Raw genomic sequence first — 23,767 nt, 5'->3', positions numbered from 1 at the left:
GAGAGAAAGAATAGAAGGTGTGAGCTGTGGAAATAAGGAAACGAAGGGAGCGGATTTATAGTGAAATATCCGACAGAGAAATCGAAACAGATTATTGCATTTAACCAAAGAAGATACTAATTTCCTTAATTATCGAAGAACCAAATCTTATTATGAAGATTTCCTCTAAATCCCTTAAACTCCGGAAATCAACCCTATCTACGTCAAAAGATATGACGAAACTTCACCTTTCTTATTTCATTCTTTTGTGATAACTTCATTCGTACTCTTCACATAAACGAATTATTTTATCTATATTACTCAATAATGATAAAACCCTAATTTTCAACTCATATTAGTCATGAAAACATACTTATTATTAGCCATGATGATCTCAATCAAATTTCGGGACGAAATTTCTTTAACGGGTAGGTACTGTGACGACCCGGAAATTTCCGACCAAATTTAAACTTAATCTTTATATGATTTCGACACGATAAGCAAAGTCTGTAATATTGAGTCTCAAAAATTTTGGAACTATGTTCATATATTCAATTAAACTTTGACTGTGCTCGATGATTCATGAACATTTATGTGTATACAAATATGTATATATAATATATAGTTATATTACTTGAAAGCGTTAACAAAGTATTAAAGTTATGATGCCATACATAAAACTTATTGATTTCAATATCTATTTGATATATTTAACTACGGAGTTAAAAGATAATATCAAACGATTTAATTAACAGATATTTTGTTAGCACTTATCAATTTCATAATTATTGTGATATTATTATAAGTCTCTGTTGAGAGGTCCACGTTGATTTGAGAAATCGTTCCATTTTAACGGTATTCAGAATAAATGATAAAGTGATTTACAAGTAAGAACAAAAGTGTCAATTAAAGGGAATTAGACAAAAGTTAGTGAAGATTCCTGTTTAACTTTCAATGTGTGCTTTACAATAATTTCCTCATGTCATTTGATAAGTTAATTATTTAGTTTTCATATTATTAAGAACATTATTGATATAATAACTTCTATTATTTAAACGATTTTGATTTATATAAAACAAACTTTAGAATATAATTAGTTTTGAAAAACTAAATATAATATTATTAAAATATTTTAATTATATATAATATGTACAAATTTATATTTCTAAATGAATATATATATATATTTTACAATGAGATAAAATATAAACTTAGTTATAAAACGTTTCGATATTATTATATATATTTTAATAAACAATGAGAAGTTGATTTATAGAAGCAAATGACCAAAACACTCAAATGTATATGTTATACTTCGGGTATTATAGTCTATCGATGATTAAGTCTAATTTTTGATAAAGGTACACATCGCGAAACGTAAAGTACCAGTTTTCTAAGCGTACGAAAATGCGTTCGAGAAACCAGAACTGAGACATAAGTCGAGCATCAACGTACAAGTCATCGGAACCAAAATTACAAGTTAACTATACACGTGAATATAATATAATATATAATTAATTATATAGATTAAATATATATTTAAATATATTATTAAATAAAATGTGTCGGCCGCCCTAAAATAATTGAATGTGAGCTGGATTGGTGAACCATGCAATCGCATGAGTTTACTACACAAACCCCATGCGATCGCATGGGGGTTGGTGGTAGCCACATTCCTATAAATTGCGCGATTTCTGATTCAGTTTTCATTTTCTTTCCATCTATCTATCCTAAGTACTCCGTAAATTATTATTATTATTATTATTATTATTATTATTATTAATATTATTATTATTATTATTAATATTATTAATATTATTATTATTATTATTATTATTATTATTATTTATATTATTATTATTATTATTATTATTATTAAATAGTATTAAGATTATTATTATAGATTTTAATCTTAGTATTATTAGTATTAATATTATACATAAAATACTACGACGAGGTCATGAGCTATATAAAATACTACGAAGAGGTCATGAGCTAGTTATTTCAAAACGAGTTTTTCGAGCGGGATAGAGCTAAGGAAATTATGCGTTATAGCTATAGAGGTTATAGGTATTATTCGGGGGTATAGCTCGTGAGGCCAACCTAGCGTTTATCATCTCTGTTGCGTCTACGTACTTTCCTGCAATATTGAATCATAATATTGATACATGAGCATTCATATCTTATCTTTTATATATTAATAGTGTATCCCTGATTAGTGCTCGAGTATATATGATTATGCATGCTTGTATGCTTAATTTCGTCATTAAATAGTTTATGATAAATCGCGAATTTGATACATATGCTACTGAGATAAGGTATATGATATGCATGTCGTTGAAAAGCTGGCGAAAAATTAATAAATTTTCATTTAGAAATCGTGTGGTTTCGATAAACGGATTAAAAGATATGGTCAATTGAATTATCATTAATTCTATTATTATTATTATTATTATTATTATTATTATTATTATTATTATTATTATTATTATTATTATTATTATTATTACTACTATTACTATCGTCGTTATTGTTATCGTCATTATTATTATTATCTAATTATTATTATTATTATTATTATTATTATTATTATTATTATTATTATTATTATTATTATCATTATCGTTATCAATATAAGTATTATCATTGTTATTGTTTTTATTAATACTATTGTTATTATCACTAAGGTTATTATTAATATTATTATTATTATTATTATTATTATTATTATTATTATTATTATTATTATTATTATTATTATTATTATTATCATTATCATTATAATAATTATTAGTATTATCATTAGTATTATTATAATTGTTATTTTTAGTATCATTATCATTAAAACTAACATTAGTATCATCTAATTATTATGATTATTATCATTATTATGAATGCGATATAAAAGAGGACTAAAATCTATTAAACAAATCAATTAGGAAATAATGAGTATAAGTATCATGATGAAATTAAAATATTGTAAGATATTAATTTAGATAAAAATATCTTTTTCATTATTTTTTTGATCATTATAATTATTATTAGAAGTATCATTAATATTAAAACTATAATTTTTATTAAAATTATCATTTTTAATAGAAATATCATTGAAATATCATTATTATTATCATTTTAGTATCACTATTATTAAAAAATATCATTTTGAATAGAATTATTATTTTATTATTATTATTACGGGTAATATTAAAAAAAGTATCGTTATTATTAAAATTATCATAATTAGAATTATCATTTTATTATAATTAATATCATCATTAGTAAATATAAATATTGTTATTATTATTTTTAGTAGAATAATAATTATTATTATTACAAAATAATATAACTTTTACTCATTATTATTATTATCAATATTATTTTATCAAATAAATATGTGATACAAAGATGTTTTTACCACACGTGATATAATTACATTAATAATACATACCACTATATCTTTATGATATTGAGTGAACTGTATAAATTTTATTACTTGAGATATATAAAAGTATATTTTTATCATATATAAATTTTAATATAAATTTTTATTTATTAATAAATGACTTGCATTATTTACTCTAATAAAATCTGATAAATATATTTAAATATATAAAATGACTATATTTAAGTTATATAATAAACATGTATAGATTTTGAAAGTCATTTTGGGTCAAGTTGACTTTTGTTGACTTTTGCATATCGGTCTCGAGCATTAGGATTGTGATACACTACGACTTGACCTAAATTGTTAGACAGATATTGACCAACATATAAATATATATACTTAATATAGGTTTGTGAATCCGAGGCCAACCCTGCACTTGTTCAGTGCCGTCATATACATAATTGCTACGAAATACAATATTGTGAGTTTCATTTGCTCCCTTTTTAAATGTTTTTGCAATATATATTTTTGGGACTGAGAATACATGCGCTGTTTTTATAACTGTTTTACGAAATAGACACAAGTACTTGAAACTACATTCTATGGTTGGATTATTATACCGGATATCACCCTTTTTAGCTTGGTAGCCTAAGAATTGGTGTTTATTATAATTGCCACCAATTGACGCGAATCCTAAAGATAGATCTATTGGGCCTAACAAACCCCATCCGGGTTACGGATGCTTTAGTACTTCGATTTTATCATGTCCGATGAGAGTCCTGGAATGATGGGGATATTCTAGATGCATTTTGTTAATGTCGGTTACCAGGTGTTCACCATATGAATGATTTTTATACATAGGTTATTTGTATCATGTTTTGTACACGGGTTACGTGTGCGGTTAATATTTGAAATCTTGTTGTCTATTAAAATTATGAAAATGATTGATTATGATAAACTAATGAACTCACCAACCTTTTGGTTGACACTTTTAAGCATGTTTATTCTCTGGTATTAAAGAAATCTTCTGCTGTGCATTTGCTCATTTTAGAGATATTACTTGGAGTCATTCATGACATATTTCAAAAGACGTTGCATTCGAGTCGTTGAGTTCAAAAAGATTATTATAAAGCAAATGGCAGATTAAATCATTTATAGTTTGGATATATTGTGAAATGGTATACATATTTGTCAACCATCGTTGTAATGAAAGATTGTCTTTTGAAATCGAATGCAATGTTTGTAAAACGTATCATATAGAGCTCAGTACCTCGCAATGTAATCAATTATTGTGAATCATTTATAATCGATATGAACGGGCCCTTTCAAGAGGGTACGTGGTGTTGATAAGGTTGATCAAGCATTATCACCATCACTATCCATTAGAACTTTCGCATGACTTACAGTAATATAACCACGTTGATCAAGCATCATTATATTACACTAACTCATACTTCCATTCCAACACTACTCCAAAATATCTATGGATATAAAACTCAGGTGTCATTTTTCAGAATCTATAACCAAAACAATTTCAAAAAGGGGTGTACTAAGGATAGCACGAGAATATAATATTTGTTATAATTAATAATTATAAAAGAGGATAACGTAAGAATGTCTTTGAAAATATTGAGAATATCCTTGTAAGTCGAAAAAATAATGCCCCTCGGTTTGCAAATCGAGGCGTCCGAAATTTCTGAATCGAAGCACATAAGCACATAATATATAAAAATATGTAAGTAATAACTCACGTAGGAAAGTCGTGATTTCAAAAGACCTGAATGACACTTCCTAGTTTTCAATAACTGGAGTGTTAAAAATGAACTCGCTTGAGCAGGAGAAGTCTTGTAATTACAAGGAGAGATACTTTCTAACTGATAGTAATAATAATAACATTATATTAATATCAGAATATGCACATAATCACATATAAGTGTAACAACACAGTTCTAGACTAGATCACTACTATATCCTAACGGTCCAGGTCAGATACACTAATGCACCTAGTTCCCTAGAACCACTGCTCTGATACCACCTGTAACGACCCGCCAAAATCGCTATTGACGTAGTAAGTTATTCACCGATTTCATTGCAAGGTATTGACCTCTATATGATACGTTTTGCAAACATTGCATTCTTTTGAAAAGGCACACCATAAATGAATATCTAAATCCAAGGTTTTCAAATTCTGATGATTTCTACATATAGACAATCATCGTAAATAATAGTTTACAATAATACATCCGTTGACAATGCAGCCAAAATAAGATACATGGTGATGATTTTGTGAATGCAAAGTTTTCTCGAATAAAGCATGTATGACTCCATGCACATAGCTTATATAACGTATAAAAAAACAGCGGAAGATTTCTAGGGACCTGAGAATAAACATGCTAAAAGTGTCAACACAAATGTTGGTGAGTTCATAGTTTTAATATTGCGCATAATCTGTATATAAAGGTGGACCACAAGATTTTAGTTATTTCATCCAAAACATTTATAAAAATATTCTATGAAATTGAGCACTCTGGTAACTAAACTTAACGTATATATAATAAGTACCCCTATTTTAACATACATGCAACCAACATGTACAATACACGCAAACTTACGTGTACTAAAATCAAATAGCATACGTCCGCTTAGTTCAGGCTAGGGTCTCTATACCTGGAACGGACGGGGATGTCAAGCCCTATGGATCCATATATAACTACTCGCACCCACCAGTTCTTATAACCGGTAGTTACTAGTTACCAAAGCTAAGGGATTTTCGGTTCAAACTCAGTGTAAAATTAAGTATGTACTTGTGTCCATTGTGTTTAAAATAAAGTGCATGTATTCTCAGCCCAAAAATATAGATTGCAAAAGCAATTAAAAAGGGAGCAAATGAAACTCACCTTGGCACGACTAATGAAAGCTAACTTGTAAAAAGAGATATCAAGAGTATGCCTTTAAAATTATACTGAAGTTAGATATGTTTTCCTTACGACTCCATGTTCTTCCTCTCCTCACTTCCTTATGAATGTAATAACTAGTTTATGTTTGGTAAATTACCTATTACTAGTGAACGTTGAATATGAATTGATTATGGTCTTGGTGAATGAATATGATATGAGGATTATGTATGAAGAAGTAGGTGTCGTATATATAACAGAGGAGTTGGTCACCAAATACTAAAATGAAACGATAATTGAGATGATAATTGAGACGATAATTGTGGGATTTGATTTACTTAATTGGAGGTCGTTATTTGACTTCTTTGCTATATTAATTTGAATAAAGCATGAGGTAGGGACAATCGAATATATTTGAACGATTATATTTTAACATTGTAAATACTTTAGAGACCGATAGTGTAACTTATATTTAAATATCTTTTTTTTTCTTCAGGAATTGAATTCGAGAGTACGTACAAAACCATTCCTATTTACTAATATTATTAAATTTGATAAATGATTGATAATCATATTCATATTTATTATTATAAAAATTTACTTATTGACAAATGTAACGTAGATCGTGTTAGATCAACATCCAACTTGATACTTATACTATTTCGGATTGTTTATTGCTCTATAGTATCTTAATTTTATTCATCATGATGTATTATTTATGTTTGAAAAGGTGGCATATCTTGAAAGCAATATAACGCAACAACTATAAAGTACTTTATGCTTTTCCTTTTATCTCTTAGTGGATTCCTTTTAAGTGAAACTAAATTTAACTGTATGTAACTATATTTAATACGATATGATATGTTCACTAATGATAGAAAGCTCTTTGGAAGTTTATGTCATGTGAATTGGGTCTAGCCGACACGCTCACTAATTGTGTGATTTTACCAATATTTGATAATATATAATACACTTTCACTAGTATTGGTAACTAAATAATTGATTAAGTCAAAATACATTACTATTTGTGTATAGTGATTAATTCCAGAAATCTCGATCATGCGATCAATTAATTTGAAACATGATTTGACTTCTTCCTCACTCATTACGATTTTTACTAAAATTAATATTGTTACTTAATTTATAGTCTCTAGATATAAAAGAAAAGTTAGACAAGATTAGAATGAGCATAGGAACATGTATTGACATAATTACCAATATTGGACCTCTTTCGAAATAGATGTCGAATAAACTCATAGTTAGATAAATAATTAATTTGCTATATAAGACATAACTCTTTTAGGGTGACTAACTTCACAAATGAAAAGTTATTAGCTAATAAAGAAAATATACATATACTGCAGGGACTCAAATGTAAATATAATATAATAATATTAACTTTTTACCAATTAAAATTTGAGATTTGATGTAAAGGAAATTACGGTCGACAATTTGAAAAGTTATAATAGTTTTTTTTAATGATACTTAACATGCCAAAAATCCTATAATTATAATTATAATGTGTTGGATTTCGATGTGGATTGCAAATTTTGAGGGTTGTTACACCACCCTTGGGGTAGTGAATTTCGGGCGATACGAATTCACGTTGACGAGTAGGTCAACCCCATGATGTTGTTGAGGTGATGTGGGTAGTGATTCGCGTGTAGTTCGGCTTCACTAGTGAATCGCGTGTAGTTCGAATTCACAATGTCGCGTGTAGTTTGACCATTCCTATTGTTGTTGTGTTGCGGCCTAGGGTAGTGATTCTAGTGTAGTTCGGCTTCACTAGTGAATCTCGTATTGTTCAGATTCACAATGTCGCATGTAGTTCGGGCATCCCTATTGTCGTTGAGGTGAAGGTAGTGAATCGTGTGTAGTTTCGGATTCACTTAGGCACGTGTAGTTCGGCCAACCTTCGTGTGTTTAGGGTTAAGGGGTTAACCTTGTTGTATCGGTTATATATTGTATATGCGTATATATATACATTTTGTACGTTGTAGCTAATCTTGCGGTTTTGGCTTGGTGGTACGTTTCGTATAGCTTTGCTTAGTTATACTTGGATTGCGATATGTGAAAGGACCCGTTCATACCGATTATAAACGATTCACAATAGTTGATTTCATTGCGAGGTATTTACCTCTATATGATACATTTTACAAACATTGCATTCATTGTAAAAGACAAACTTTCATTACATTGAAAGTTGATAGGCATGCATACCATTTCATAATATCTGCCCTATAAATGACCTAATCTGTCATTTACTTAATAATAATCTCTATTAAACTCAACGACTTGAATGCAACGTCTTTTGAAATATGCCATGAATGAATCCAAGTAATATCTTTATAATGAGCAAATGCACAGCAGAAGATTTCTTTCAAACCTGAGAATAAACATGCTTTAAAGTGTCAACCAAAAGGTTGGTGAGTTCATTAATTTATCATAATCAATTATTTCCATAATTTTAATAGACCACAAGATTTTCATTTCCATTTCTTATAAATATACGTCCTACACATAGAGACAAAAATCATTCATATGGATTGAACACCTGGTAACTGACCTTAACAAGATGCATATATAATATCCCCATCATTCTGGGACTCCCTTCGGACATGATAAATTCGAAGTACTAAAGCATCCGGTACTTTGGATGGGGCTTGTTGGGCCCAATAGATCTATCTTTAGGATTCGCGTCAATTAGGGTGTCTATTCCCTAATTCTTAGATTACCAGACTAAAAATGGGCATATTTGATTTCGATAATTCAACCATAGAATGTAGTTTTGATTACTTGTGTCTATTTCGTAAAACACTTATAAAAGCAGCGCATGTATTCTCAGTCCCAAAAATATATATTGCAAAAGCATTTAAAAAGGGAGCAAATGAAACTCACAATACTGTATTTTGTAGTAAAAATACATATGATGACATTGAACAAGTGTAGGGTTGGCCTCGGATTCACGAACCTATATCATTTGTACATCTATTAATAAATATAATGGAAATCACATTCATCCATTTATTAATATATATATTATTTATATATTTGTAGTTATATAGAGTTTATACTAAATTTCATTTAAAACTTCTAATTATATTATATCTTAGATTATATGTTATCTATATATTTATTTTGTATATATTTTTAAAATGATTAATACCTATACCATTAGTTATATTATCATGTCTATATATATTCCGTATTATATTTAAAAATCAATAGTTTGTTATGTGTAAGTATTAAAAAAAAATGTTAAAATGTTTGATATATATCTATATGAAATTTTAATATAATTATAGTATACGTAATAAGTATATTTTTATATACAAAATATTTATTTATAAAAAATGCTAGTTTTGATAATACTAACTCTTTTAATAATAATAATAACTTTAATAATAATGTTAACACTAATAACGAAAATGATAATGGTAATAATAATAATAGTAGTTATGTTAATAATAATAATAATAATAATAATAATAATAATAATAATAATAATAATAATAATAATAGTCATAATTATAATAATAATAATAATAATACATGTATTAGTAAAATAAAATGATAAAATTCACAATACTTAATAATAATAATTCTAATAATAATAATAATAATAATAATAATAATAATAATAATAATTACAAGCATAGCAATAATAATTATACTAATAATAATAATAATAATAATAATAATAATAATAATAATAATAATAATAATAATAAAAATAATAATAATAATAATAATAATAATAATAATAATAATTATAACAAAATTAGAAAACTACCTCAAATGGGAAAAGCTAAAAATAAACTGCATTGGCCCGGATTCGAACCCGAGGCCTCTCATACCCCTAACACAATCCCAAACCCTTGCACCATTATTTTATTTCTGAATAATAAGGATCTAAATTCTTTTAATCCATGTTTCGGTTTCCTCTTTCTTCTACAAACGCTATGATATATATATCACCATTTTCAGCCTTCTCGGCCCAACTCCTAAAAGGTGTTCACGACCCAATAAAAAATATAACCTAGCATCCCAATAATAGCCCAATCAAATCATAGTCCAACAAGTAAAATCATCACGGCCCAAACATAAATACAGAAGCTGGATATCATAACGTGTTTTAATTTAAATGAAACAAAAGTTTAGTGGAACGTGGGGTAGCTTGGTAACATAACGCATCATCATCTCATTCTTATTGTTTCACAAAAAAAAATATAGAAGCAAAACCAGAAGTCTATCGTTGCAGCGGCGTGTGATTCGGTCTTGTTCAAATAGAAAAACAATAACAACGTTAGCCTACAGCAGCGAGTGGTGATGGTTGTTTATATCGATGGTAATCAAGTTAGTGGCGGATGAGGTAAAGATGGTGGTTTAGTGGGTACGGTATACAGGCAAATAGTGACTGCAGCTGCGAGCATGCTGCTATTCGAGCAGTTTAAATGATGTTGGATTGGTGGTTTACGATTGGTGTTGCAGGTGGTGAGAATGGCGAGATCGTTGTGGTTTTGTTTGAAAGTGGATGGTAACAGCTGCGGTAGCAGCGAGCCTAAGACACAAACAATTAGCAGCACTAGAATAATAACGTAGGTAGTTTTATGGTGTTTATCTCAAGTGCTGATGACTTTCGTTGATCTTAAACATAAAAGGATGGTTCCCTATTGTTTTGGGTAATGGGAATTGTAATAGAAAAAGATAACAACAGTGGTAAGTTAATGGGCTCGGTGGTTTTGCTTTTAGCTTATTTGAAACAGAATACAGAAGATGAACATCAAACCAAAAGTATTAACAGTTTGTCGTGATGGTTATGGTGGTTGTGAGTTGACAGTGAACCAGAAAAATAGGAGGAAACAACATCAATTTATGGTGAGGTGTATTGGTGGTCATCGTGTGTTGGTGGTCATCGAATTATCCCAGTAATCAGAAAACTGAAGATGATGTAGCAAATAATGTGTGAGGGCAGTAGAAATCGAAGGTTGTTGGTATGGTGATGGTTTGATTTGGTCTTGGTTCCATATAAACACAAGCATCGAGCAGTAGCAATAACCAAACGCTTTCGATTTCTAATCTTATTCGAATTGGAAAACTGAAACAGAAGGGTGGTCGTGAGGTTTGATGAAGGTGGAGGAAGAATTATGCGTGTGTTTGTGTTATATGTGTTCATCTTTTTGTTTAAGGGGAAACGTAATCAGTAATATATATAACTTCCTTTTGGTAAAAAATAAATAATGTTGAATAATTAATAAAAGAGATAATCACGCATGCAACACCAAAGTCTCCAATCCCTTTTATAATTTGTCTGCCACCATTCAACAAACAACAAAATAGCTAAAAAATTTAAAAGGAACATGATATTAGAAAACAAGAATAGAAACACTGGTTGTTTGTATTCGGAAGAAAGAAAAGAAAATAGAATTCGAGCAGGATCACACGGTTTTTGAGTGGAATTATGATCTTCTCTTTTTCATTATGCATATATGTAGGGTATATACATATATAATAATATAGCTATAAAGTTGGATTGTGATTTAAAACAACCAAAAAGAAAAGTAACAAAATACTTTAACATAAATTCCATGATTAAACAGTTAGCAGCCGAGTATATTTCCTACCGAATATTTCAGTACGGAGTGTTATCATGCTCCTTTGTTAATCAGTGGCTGATAAAAAGTCTTCAGAAAAATTCCAAATTTTTATATTAATTATATTTATTTAATTTGGTCATTATGGTATAAAATTCGATCATAACTTATTAAACAAAAATTAACTCACTGCCCACTCCCGATCCTGAGTAAAATATAAAAAGTGTTGAAATTTATTAATTAGCTTCTAAATATATTTTTAACAATCCTAAAATTTATATGACTCATTTTCGAATCACCGTTTATTTTAAAATCACGTAAGTTTGAATTTAACTTGTTTAATATCCATCAAATGGCAATTGAATGTTACCGTTGTTTACTATATAGATTCAAAATCACAAAATATATATTTAATATACTTTATATATATATATATATATATATATATATATATATATATATATATATATATATATATATATATATATATATGTGTGTGTGTGTGTGTGTGTGTGTGTGTTTTAAATAATAATTATCATAATATCATATTTTAATTTTATTTTACATAATTAATTTTAATACAACAACATATAATATTTAAAGTTAATTTCCAAATTATTATATTTATATATACATATATATTTAAACACACACAAATCTATTTACAATTATCTGTTCGTGAATCTTCGAAATTGGTCGAAGGTCAATTGAATATATGAAGCAGTTCAAAATTTTTGAGACTCAACCTAACAGACTTTTATTATCGTGTCAAAAATATGAAATCGTATCGTGAGTTTGGTTCAAAATTAGTCGAAAATTTTTCGGGTCGTCATAGTACCTACCCGTTAAAGAAATTTTGTCCCCTAAATTTGATAGAGATCGTCATGGTTGACAATAAGTATGTTTTCATGACGAATATGAGTTGATAAATAGAGTTTTATCACCATTGAGTAATATGGAATATATAATTCGATTACTCGAAGCGTACGAATGAAGCTGTCGTAAAAGAGTGAAATGAGAAAATAAAGATTCGTCTTAATTTTTTACGTAGTCATGTTTGATTTCCGAAATTCAAGGGATTTAAAGAAAATCTTCGTAACAAGATTGGGTTCTTTGGTAATTAAGGAATTTAGAATCCTCCTTGGTTAAATGCGATGATCTGTCTCAATTGTTCTGTCTGATATTTCTATATAAATCCACCCGCTTCATTTCCTTTATATTTTAGAGTTGCATCCTTTTGTTTTCTCTTCCCGACTTTAAGTCAAGCGAATAATGGTCCAGAATTCGTAGGTATGAAGTTTCGAATGAACATGACTAACGTTCTAAGAGAAAGAGATTGTAATAGCGCGATCTTGATTGGTTAAATTACCAAAATTTAAGAGAAAAAATTAGAACTTATCAGAAAGATATGTTCTTGATATATTTGGAGATTATGTAGAATATAAGAGTCTTGTAACATGGCACATGATGACGTTATGGTCTGTGAATCATCACGTTTCATTAGAAACTCAACATGACTTACTGTAATATAATCACGTTGATCAAGTGTCATTATATTATACTAACTCATGCATCAATTTTCAACACTACTTCAAAATCATTCATAATTCAAACTCTAAGTTTTCAGAGATTTAGAAACTAAAACAGCTTTCTTTTATAATATAACACAGATAGCGCGGAGAGATAATTAATATCGGACAAGAATATTTATGAAGATATCTTCAGAAATATTGAGGATATTTATAATGAAAGATACGATAATATCTTAGAATTTCTAATATCAAAGGATGATGAAGAATATTATCCGTAAGGGTTTAGATTAAGGAGCAAGATATTCACTAAAGACTTCAGCAGATACTGAATCATTTAGATTCTTTGAAGGCAGGTTTAGTCTTTATGATTTGTCCACAGCCTCCTTCATGGTTTGCTCAATCCATTTTCCAGTTTCAACTTTTCTTAGCTTGCCAACACATTATTCTTTATCATTAAACTTTTAACTGTTAAAGTCGTTTACAGTTTTTGCTGCTTCATTCAACTTTTTCATCATTCAGAGTATTGGTTCATAGAATGGGTGCTTTTCAGAATTTCAGAATGGAAGATCATAATTCTAAGAGATAAAGGTTATATGTATACATATAACTGTTGATGTTGACATGTTGCGAGATTTCAAAATACTGATTGCTAATTCCCGGTAATTGATGTGGTAATTCTCGTTATCAGATGTGGATAAGTACATGATAGGGTTTTAACGAACAAATATAATGGTTCTTCGGAGAGACATAGGCCAATGAGTAATGAAGTTGCTGGTAAATTTACTGCTAATGTGATGGAATATAAACGGTTCTCCGGTAACGATAAAAGAGCACGCATATATATCAAAGTTATAATAAGGTTGTTTCGAACAAAAAGTCGAAGTTGATTTGCTGGAGCAATGACAAAATTGACTAATTTGGAGAGGGATTGTAAGATTATTTTCGGTAATAACAACGCCAAAGAAGCTAGCACAGATACTTGTTAACGTTTACTCAGTTTCCGAGAGTTTTTCAGGTGCATAACTATATGCATAAATCTTTCCTTCCGTAGATGAAGTGCGGTTGGTTCATCCTCTCGATTGAGGTGTTTTCAAGAATTATGAAAGGTTTAGACGTAGATTGTAATCGTCAAGATACAAATGAGGTTTAAGATGAAATCAAGTGGAAAACTTGAAGAAATGTTTAGTTTCATATGTTATAATCAATATTTTAATTGTCCAATGTTAGTAGTTCACAGTTAATAGTCCACAGTTAGTAGTTCAATAATTCATATATAGTTTAATATTCAATATTCGAATTAATTAATACGTGTCGTGACCCATTATATACATGTCTCAGACTCGATCACAACTCAAAGTATATATATTATTTAAGAATCAACCTCAACCCTGTATAGCGAACTCGAGCATTACAGCATATAGAGTGTCTATGGTTATTCTAAATAATATATATAGATAACGTCAATATGATATGTCAAAACATTGTATATGTATCCCGATTTATACGACGATATTTAAAGTGCGTAAAATAAATAACAGAAATTAAATGACGATAAATAAAATTGCGAGAATATAAATTGCGATAAATAAAATGTAATCAGTTAGCTAGGAACAATTAGCTAGGAACAGTTAGCGTGGATTCTTAACAAAATTCTTCTCATAGTTAAATTGTTTGTTCTGACAAATTTTTATTTTTGTCCAATGTTTTCTTCATTATGCCACTAGTTGGATTCTGATAAGTCAAACTCCAAATATGAAATTGAATGAAAATGGTTATTCTGCGGTGAACGGATACATATATCTGTAGATGTAAGTAGGATAGTAAATGACTGTTGAATCAGATTCGAAGAATGTACAATGTAACTTATTAATGTGAAATCTAAATATTCTTCGGGTATTACCTACCCGTTAAAATATTTTCACCATAATCCGTTTGTATAAAAGAATTTTTAATTACAATCTTTATGAAAACATATATACATATATATTTCCTTCATATGTAATCATGGATTTATGAGTTAACATGGTATTAATCTCATTTGATTTACATTAGAACAAGAATATATAATCTCTAAAACATTAGAGATTACATAGTCGCCATGTCGAACGAAGATAATATAGATTGAACGATACGTAGAACTACGATTATGCTCATGGTACAGAATGAGATGTTGAGACATAAATTGTTGATGGTACTGGTGATGTTACTGATAGTACTGTTGGCGCTGGTGGTGTTGCTGAATCTGGTACGTTTTACACCATATTTTCTAAGGCTACAATTCGGGCGCGAAGCTCGTTGACTTATTACTCCGGAATGATTGTCGGTAGGAATGAGCGATTGAATAAGGTTTAGGATTGTGGATAGAATATAATCGTGTCGAGCTACCCTGTAAATGAGGCTGAGAATGATGTTTCGGATAGGTTCGCCGGTAAATTCTTCAGGTCCTTCGCCAAAAGGGGAATGTTTGGTTGGTGGAAAGAATCTCCTTCTTCTCGTTTCCATTGATTAAGTTGAATACGAACCCATCCCAATTCATCCATAATTGGTGATGACTGATTGGTTGATCCATTCTGGTCACACTGCTTTCGGAGCTCGAGTGAAAATCCATATCAGAATGATTATCGGAATCTAAGGAATTTGAACTAGTTGCGAGTTCCATTTTGTACTGTTAGATAAAGGGTTTTCGATATGAAATGATTTTCGGATATCGAATGATATTCTAATTACATAGAATACCTATATACAAAAGATCTCGTAGATTACGGAGGAATTTACGGAATATGTCAGGCAAAGTTTACAGTAACAGATACGATAAGATATGAATTAGCAGATACACTAAGATATGAATTTTTGTCTATACACTATTCATGCAATCAATGCAGTAAGATGTGTCTAGACTAAGAATGATAAGCAGGTAATTTTCTAAGGATGATAAGCAGATGATTTCCGACTAGAAATGATAAGCAAAACTTTTGACATGCAGACACGGTCGAAGTCCAGACTCACTAATGCATCCTAACAACTATCATTTAGACACACTAATGCAAGACCTGGTTCGCTAAGACCACCGCTCTGATACCAACTGAAAGGACCCATTCATACCGGTTAAAAACGATTCACAATAGTTTATTTCATTGCGAGGTATTTGACCTCTATATGATACATTTTACAAACATTGCATTCATTGTAAAAGACAAACTTTCATTACATTGAAAGTTGATAGGCATGCATACCATTTCATAATATCTGACCTATAAATGACCTAATCTGTCATTTACTTAATAATAATCTCTATTGAACTCAACGACTTGAATGCAACGTCTTTTGAAATATGCCATGAATGACTCCAAGTAATATCTTTATAATGAGCAAATGCACAGCGGAAGATTTCTTTCAAACCTGAGAATAAACATGCTTTAAAGTGTCAACTAAAAGGTTGGTGAGTTCATTAATTTATCATAATCAATCATTTTCATAATTTTAATAGACCACAAGATTTTCATTTCCATTTCTCATAAATATACGTCCCATACATAGAGACAAAAATCATTCATATGGATTGAACACCTGGTAACCGACCTTAACAAGATGCATATAGAATATCCCCATCATTCCGGGACTCCCTTCGGACATGATAAATTCGAAGTACTAAAGCATCCGGTACTTTGGATGGGGCTTGTTGGGCCCAATAGATCTATCTTTAGGATTCGCGTCAATTAGGGTGTCTGTTCCCTAATTCTTAGATTACCAGACTAAAAATGGGCATATTCGATTTCGATAATTCAACCATAGAATGTAGTTTCGATTACTTGTGTCTATTTCGTAAAACACTTATAAAAGCAGCGCATGTATTCTCAGTCTCAAAAATATATATTGCAAAAGCATTTAAAAAGGGAGCAAATGAAACTCACAATACTGTATTTTGTAGTAAAAATATATATGACGACATTGAACAAGTGTAGGGTTGGCCTCAGATTCACGAACCTATATCATTTGTACATCTATTAATAAATATAATGGAAATCACATTCATCCATTTATTAATATATATATTATTTATATAATTGTAGTTATATAGAGTTTATACTAAATTCCATTTAAAACGTCTAATTATATTATATCTTAGATTATATGTTATCTATATATTTATTTTGTATATATTTTTAAAATGATTAATATCTATACCTTTAGTTATATTATCATGTCTATATATATTCCGTATTATATTTAAAAATCAATAGTTTGTTATGTGTAAGTATTTAAAAAAATGTTAAAATGTTTGATATATATCTATATGAAATTTTAATATAATTATAGTATACGTAATAAGTATATTTTTATATATAAAATATATATTTATAAAAAATACTAGTTTTGATAATACTGACTCTTTTAATAATAATAATAACTTTAATAATAATGTTAACACTAATAACGAAAATGATAATGGTAATAATAATAATAGTAGTTATGTTAATAATAATAATAGTCATAATTATAATAATAATAATAATAATAATAATAATAATAATAATAATAATAATAATAATAATACATGTATTAGTAAAATAAAATGATAAAATTCACAATACTTAATAATAATAATTCTAATAATAATAATAATAATAATAATAATAATAATAATAATAATAATAATAATAATAATAACAAGCATAGCAATAATAATTATACTTACAATAATAATAATAATAATAATAATAATAATTATAACAAAATTAGAAAACTACCTCAAATGGGAAAAGCTAAAAATAAACTGCATTGGCCCGGGTTCGAACTCGAGACTTCTCATTCCCCTAACACAATCCCAAACCCTTGCACCATTGTTTTATTTCTGAATAATAAGGATCTAAATTCTTTTAATCCATGTTTCAGTTTCCTCTTTCTTTTACAAACACTATGATACATATATCACCATTTTCAGCCTTCTCGGCCCAACTCCTAAAAGGTGTTCACGACCCAATAAAAAATATAACCTAGCAGCCCAATAATAGCCCAATCAAATCATAGTCCAACAAGTAAAATCATCACGGCCCAAACATAAATACAGAAGCTGGATATCATAACGTGTTTTAATTTAAATGAAACAAAAGTTTAGTGGAACGTGGGGTCGCCTGGTAACATAACGCATCATCATCTCATTCTTTATTGTTTCACAAAAAAAAAATATAGAAGCAAAACCAGAAGTCTATCGTTGCAGCGGCGTGTGATTCGGTCTTGTTCAAATAGAAAAAACAATAACAACGTTAGCCTACAGCAGCGAGTGGTGATGGTTGTTTATATCGATGGTAATCAAGTTAGTAGCGGATGAGGTAAAGATGGTGGTTTAGTGGGTACGGTATACAGGCAAATAGTGACTGCAGCTGCGATCATGCTGCTGTTCGAGCAGTTTAAATGACGTTGGATTGGTGGTGTACGATTGGTGTTGCAGGTGGTGGGAATGGCGAGATCATTGTTGTTTTGGTTGAAAGTGGATGGTAACAACTGCTGTAGCAGCGAGCCTAAGACAGAAACAATTAGCAGCACTAGAATAATAACATAGGTAGTTTTGTGGTGTTTATCTCAAGTGGTGATGACTGTCTTTGATCTTAAACATAAAAGGATGGTTCCCTATTGTTTTGGGTAATGGGAATTGTAATAGAAAAAGATAACAACAGTGGCAAGTTAATGGGCTCGGTGGTTTTGCTTTTTGCTTGTTTGAAACAGAATACAGAAGATGAACATCAAACCGGAAGTATTAACAGTTTGTGGTGATGGTTATGGTGGTTGTGAGTTGACAGTGAACCAGAAAAACAGGAGGAAACAACAGAAATTTATGGTGAGGTGTATTGGTGGTCATCGTGTGTTGGTGGTCATCGAATTATCCCAGTAATCAGAAAACTGAAGATGATGTAGCAAATAATGTGTGAGGGTAGTAGAAATCGAAGGTTGTTGGTATGGTGATGGTTTGATTTGTTCTTGGTTCCATATAAACACAAGCATCGAGCAGTAGCAACAACCAAACGCTTTCGATTTCTAATCTTATTCGATTTGGAAAACTGAAACAGAAGGGTGGTCGTGAGGTTTGATGAAGGTGGAGGAAGAATTATGCGTGTGTTTGTGTTATATGTGTTCATCTTTTTGTTTAAGGGGAAACATAATCAGTAATATATATAACTTCCTTTTGGTAATAAATAAATAATGTTGAATAATTAATAAAAGAGATATTCACGCATGCAACACCAAAGTCTCCAATCCCTTTTATAATTTTTTGCCACCATTCAACAAACAACAAAATAGCTAAACAATTTAAAAGGAACACGATGTTAGAAAATAAGAATAGAAACACTGGTTGTTTGTATTCGAAAGAAAGAAAAGAAAACATAATTCGAGCAGGAGCACACGGTTTTTGAGTTGAATTATGATCTTCTCTTTTTCATTATGCATATATGTAGGGTATATACATATATAATAATATAGCTATAAAGTTGGATTGTGACTTAAAACAACCAAAAAGAAAAGTAACAAAATTCTTTAACATAAATTCCATGATTAAACAGTTAGCAGCCGGGTATATTTCCTACCGAATATTTTAGTATGGAGTGTTACCATGCTCCTTTGTTAATCAGTGGCTGATAAAAAGCCTTCGGAAAATTTTCAAATTTTTATATTAATTATATTTATTTAATTTGGTCATTATGGTATAAAATTCGATCATAACTTATTAAACAAAAATTAACTCACTGCCCACTCCCGATCCTGGGTAAAATATAAAAAGTGTTGAAATTTATTAATTAGCTTCTAAATATATTTTTAATAAGCCTAAAATTTATATGATTCATTTTCGAATCACCGTTTATTTTAAAATCACGTAAGTTTGAATTTAACTTGTTTAATATCCATCAATTGGAAATTAAGTGTTACCGTTGTTTACTATATAGATTCAAAATCACAAAATATATATTTAATATACTTTATTTATATATATATATATATATATATATATATATATATATATATATATATATATATATATATGTGTGTGTGTGTGTGTGTGTGTTTTAAATAATAATTATCATAATATCATATTTTAATTTTATTTTACATAATTAATTTTAATACAACAACATATAATATTTAAAGTTAATTTCCAAATTATTATATTTATATATACATATATATTTAAACACACACAAATCTATTTACAATTATCTGTTCATGAATCGTCGAAATTGGTCGAAGGTCAATTGAATATAAGAAACAGTTCAAAATTTTTGAGACTCAACCTAACAGACTTTTATTATCGTGTCAAAAATATGAAATCGTATCGTGAGTTGGTTCAAAATTAGTCAAAAAAAATTCGGGTCGTCACAGTATGTGTTTACTAATTGTGTTGGTGTTACGTATTCATTTTATGCATATGTATGTATATAGTATGTTTATCCTCACTAAGCTTTCATAGCTTACCCTCTCGTTGATATTATTTTTTATAGGTTCGCAAGGTGGCGGCTCGGGTAAGCGAGGGAACTAGTGGACTTTTGTAGGTTGCTTTAGAAGACTTCGCTTTTGGATCGATTTGATTGGGAAGTGTTTTCCCAATCACCATGCTCAGTTTTGTTGGAGGTTTAACTAGTCCGGTCGAAACTATCTTTTGATGATGTAAACGGGTTATGTGAATGCCCGTTTGAATATTTAAACTTATGTATTAAACGTTTAAAAGTTGTGTAAACTTAACATTGTATCGGAAGTGTTTTGGAAACATAATTGGGACCTAAATGTTAATAATATTAATGTATTAAAAAGGAAAAAAAATTATGGGCCGGAATACGACGGGTTGGGTCGTTTCACATATTTCCCAATAATCCATAAAGGCAGATTTTCCGAACCGTCCTCATTAAAGCAAATAGCAACAGTTAGTCTTTCCTAGTCTTGTTTTTTCCCTTCAAGTTGCATTGTTGCAAGGGAATGATCCGGTTGAAGTCTAAAAAACAAACATGTTTAAGATCAAAACATGTAACTAATTACATCACTAAAATACAAAATATAAAATAAAATAATAAAAAAACAAACCTGTTTCTCCATATTAAAGATGTCTTTCATTTCAAACTGATCAACTTTGTCTCTTATGGATTTTAATTTTTCCTCCATGCCCTCCATTTCAACAGATCCACTCTCTCCAAAACGCCGGAAATTTTTAATTCCATATATTGCTTTGAACTTTCCAAGCCAACCAATAGAAAAAGTAAAGTCTGGAGTATACACTGGATACATATCTTTCATGAACTTTTTCGCCTTCTCGATGATTAGTTCACCTCTCATATTCACATGTTCTTGATATTGAAGAATCCATTCATAGAGAGATTTTTCTAGGTCAGGAAATTTTGCCGGTTTGTGTCGCTTAACATCGCCTCTTTCGGGAGCAAGTGAGAGATACTCTAAAGACCGCTTAACTGTATTCGATATTGTCGCTTGACTCACTTGCAAACCATAGTTACTATGAACCCATTCTTGCAATTGCTTTTGAGCGAGACTTGGATTATCCTTGTTGTGCTTGCATAATGCTCTTATTATCTCGTCTGTCATTGTTGTTTTTTTCACACCTTTAAGATGGGAACCATGTGTGTATGATTTGTTTTTGTTAACCTATTTTGATCTTGTATTTATACAGAAAATATTTTTAATGTCCATAAAGTGATACATTGAACACAAGAAGTATAATAAGGTGGGAGATTGAAGGTTTCTTTCAAATTGGACCGTTCATTTGATATACATGCATTGTATACAATAATTAAGTGGAAGGTTGAAAGATGTTTGTAAACTAAGTATTCTACTATAAAATAATAAAATATTAATTAATATATAAATTAATAATTATTAATTTATCGATTAATTAATAACTCTTTTAATTAATAAATTTTGGTGGTCCCAAGTGTATTATTTTATAGAGTTTCTACTGTAGAAGGTACACATGGCCATGACTTTGAAGCTTGTGTTTAAGATTAATGTCTATGTAAAACATAATGATGGTGCAGTTCTGGGAAATATATTTTCCATTAATTAATGAACATGTAACGTAATAGTTGTATTCTTGAGTTTCTGTTCATTTTGAATCGCGGTAGAGGTGCATGACCAAAATCATGTGGTTAATTTTTAGTCAGATGTATGCGGTTAATTTAATCGGATGCTCCCGTAATTATTTCCGACTTTTTCGCTCGCCACTCCAAGTGAAGTTTAACTTGAAAGCTATTGTAATTGGTAAGAATATCGAGACTCCTCCAACAAGGCTATTTTCGGATGATTATCATAAACCTATATATACTCCCTGCGTCTTAATTATTTAGTTCCCTTCGTCTCAATTATTTAGTTCAGAGATAAAAAAAAAACGAAAAGATGTGGATAACGTATTGTTGATTTCTTTTGATAAGACTTGCTGTCATTTTTGTTAATTTCTTCGTTTTATGCATATTTAAAGAGTGGCCACTTACCAAACATTCATATACACCACCAAACATTCTCTCTTTATTAACAACATGAATCAGTCTTTTTATCCACGTTCACCACCATCATGAATCAGTCTTTTTAATTCATGTACACCACCAAGACATCCACTCACACATCACGAGTACAACTAATCTAGAATGATCGGTAGATCAATCAGTAAAGGTCATGAAGTCACAATTTAAGAAATATCATTATCACATTGTATTTCTTGTCACTTTACAGTTTTATTCTTAACTTTTTACCTATATTTTTTACATGCATAAAATAAGTGTATAAAAAAATTTTTAATTTATATTCTTATTATTGTTAACTATATCTAACTAGACTATTAAGTTATGACAACTGGGAAAATAAGAACTAGACTATTTTATTGGCGTGGGAGGTTGTCCTACTTGAAAAGAAGCTAAAAAGGAAGATGCAAAAAGACAACAAATAAACCACACATAATATAAACTGGTATCAAACAAAAGCAACCCAAAGTCTCAAAAGCTAAACTTAATTTCAAGAACAATCCCAAAAGCAATTAAGTTTGATACTACTGAAACCAAAACATAAACAAAACATAAACAAAAGTACTGATCACTTCAACCATATATGTACTATTAAACCTGTGAGGTCTTCATGTCACTTAACATAGCTTCCAGTTTCGAAGTAAATCGAGACCCGCATTCTTTTTTCAGCTTCGATATCATCACTTTCTCCCCATCTTCATTTACATTCTTGTCAACCCCCGAAACAAGCCTTTTTGCCATATGTTTTTCGTAATACTCCTCAAACACATCTTTCTTACTAAGATAACCGACAAGGACCATCACCTTATCTAGTACAATCTCCAAACCATCTTCGCTCGCTCGTTTCCTAATCGTGTCATCCACAAACAACGAT

The 23,767-nt window shown here is 29.6% G+C and overlaps 1 pseudogene; it reads right to left on the bottom strand.

Moving 5' to 3' along the window:
- Positions 1 to 23,767, bottom strand: part of LOC139854061 (uncharacterized) — a 93,676-nt pseudogene that overhangs the window by 66,388 nt on the left and 3,521 nt on the right.

Source organism: Rutidosis leptorrhynchoides, chromosome 6, assembly GCF_046630445.1.
Source record: "Rutidosis leptorrhynchoides isolate AG116_Rl617_1_P2 chromosome 6, CSIRO_AGI_Rlap_v1, whole genome shotgun sequence".
Taxonomy (NCBI): domain Eukaryota; kingdom Viridiplantae; phylum Streptophyta; class Magnoliopsida; order Asterales; family Asteraceae; genus Rutidosis; species Rutidosis leptorrhynchoides.
Note: the sequence above shows the minus strand (reverse complement) of the source record. Positions and strands in the feature narration are given on the sequence as shown.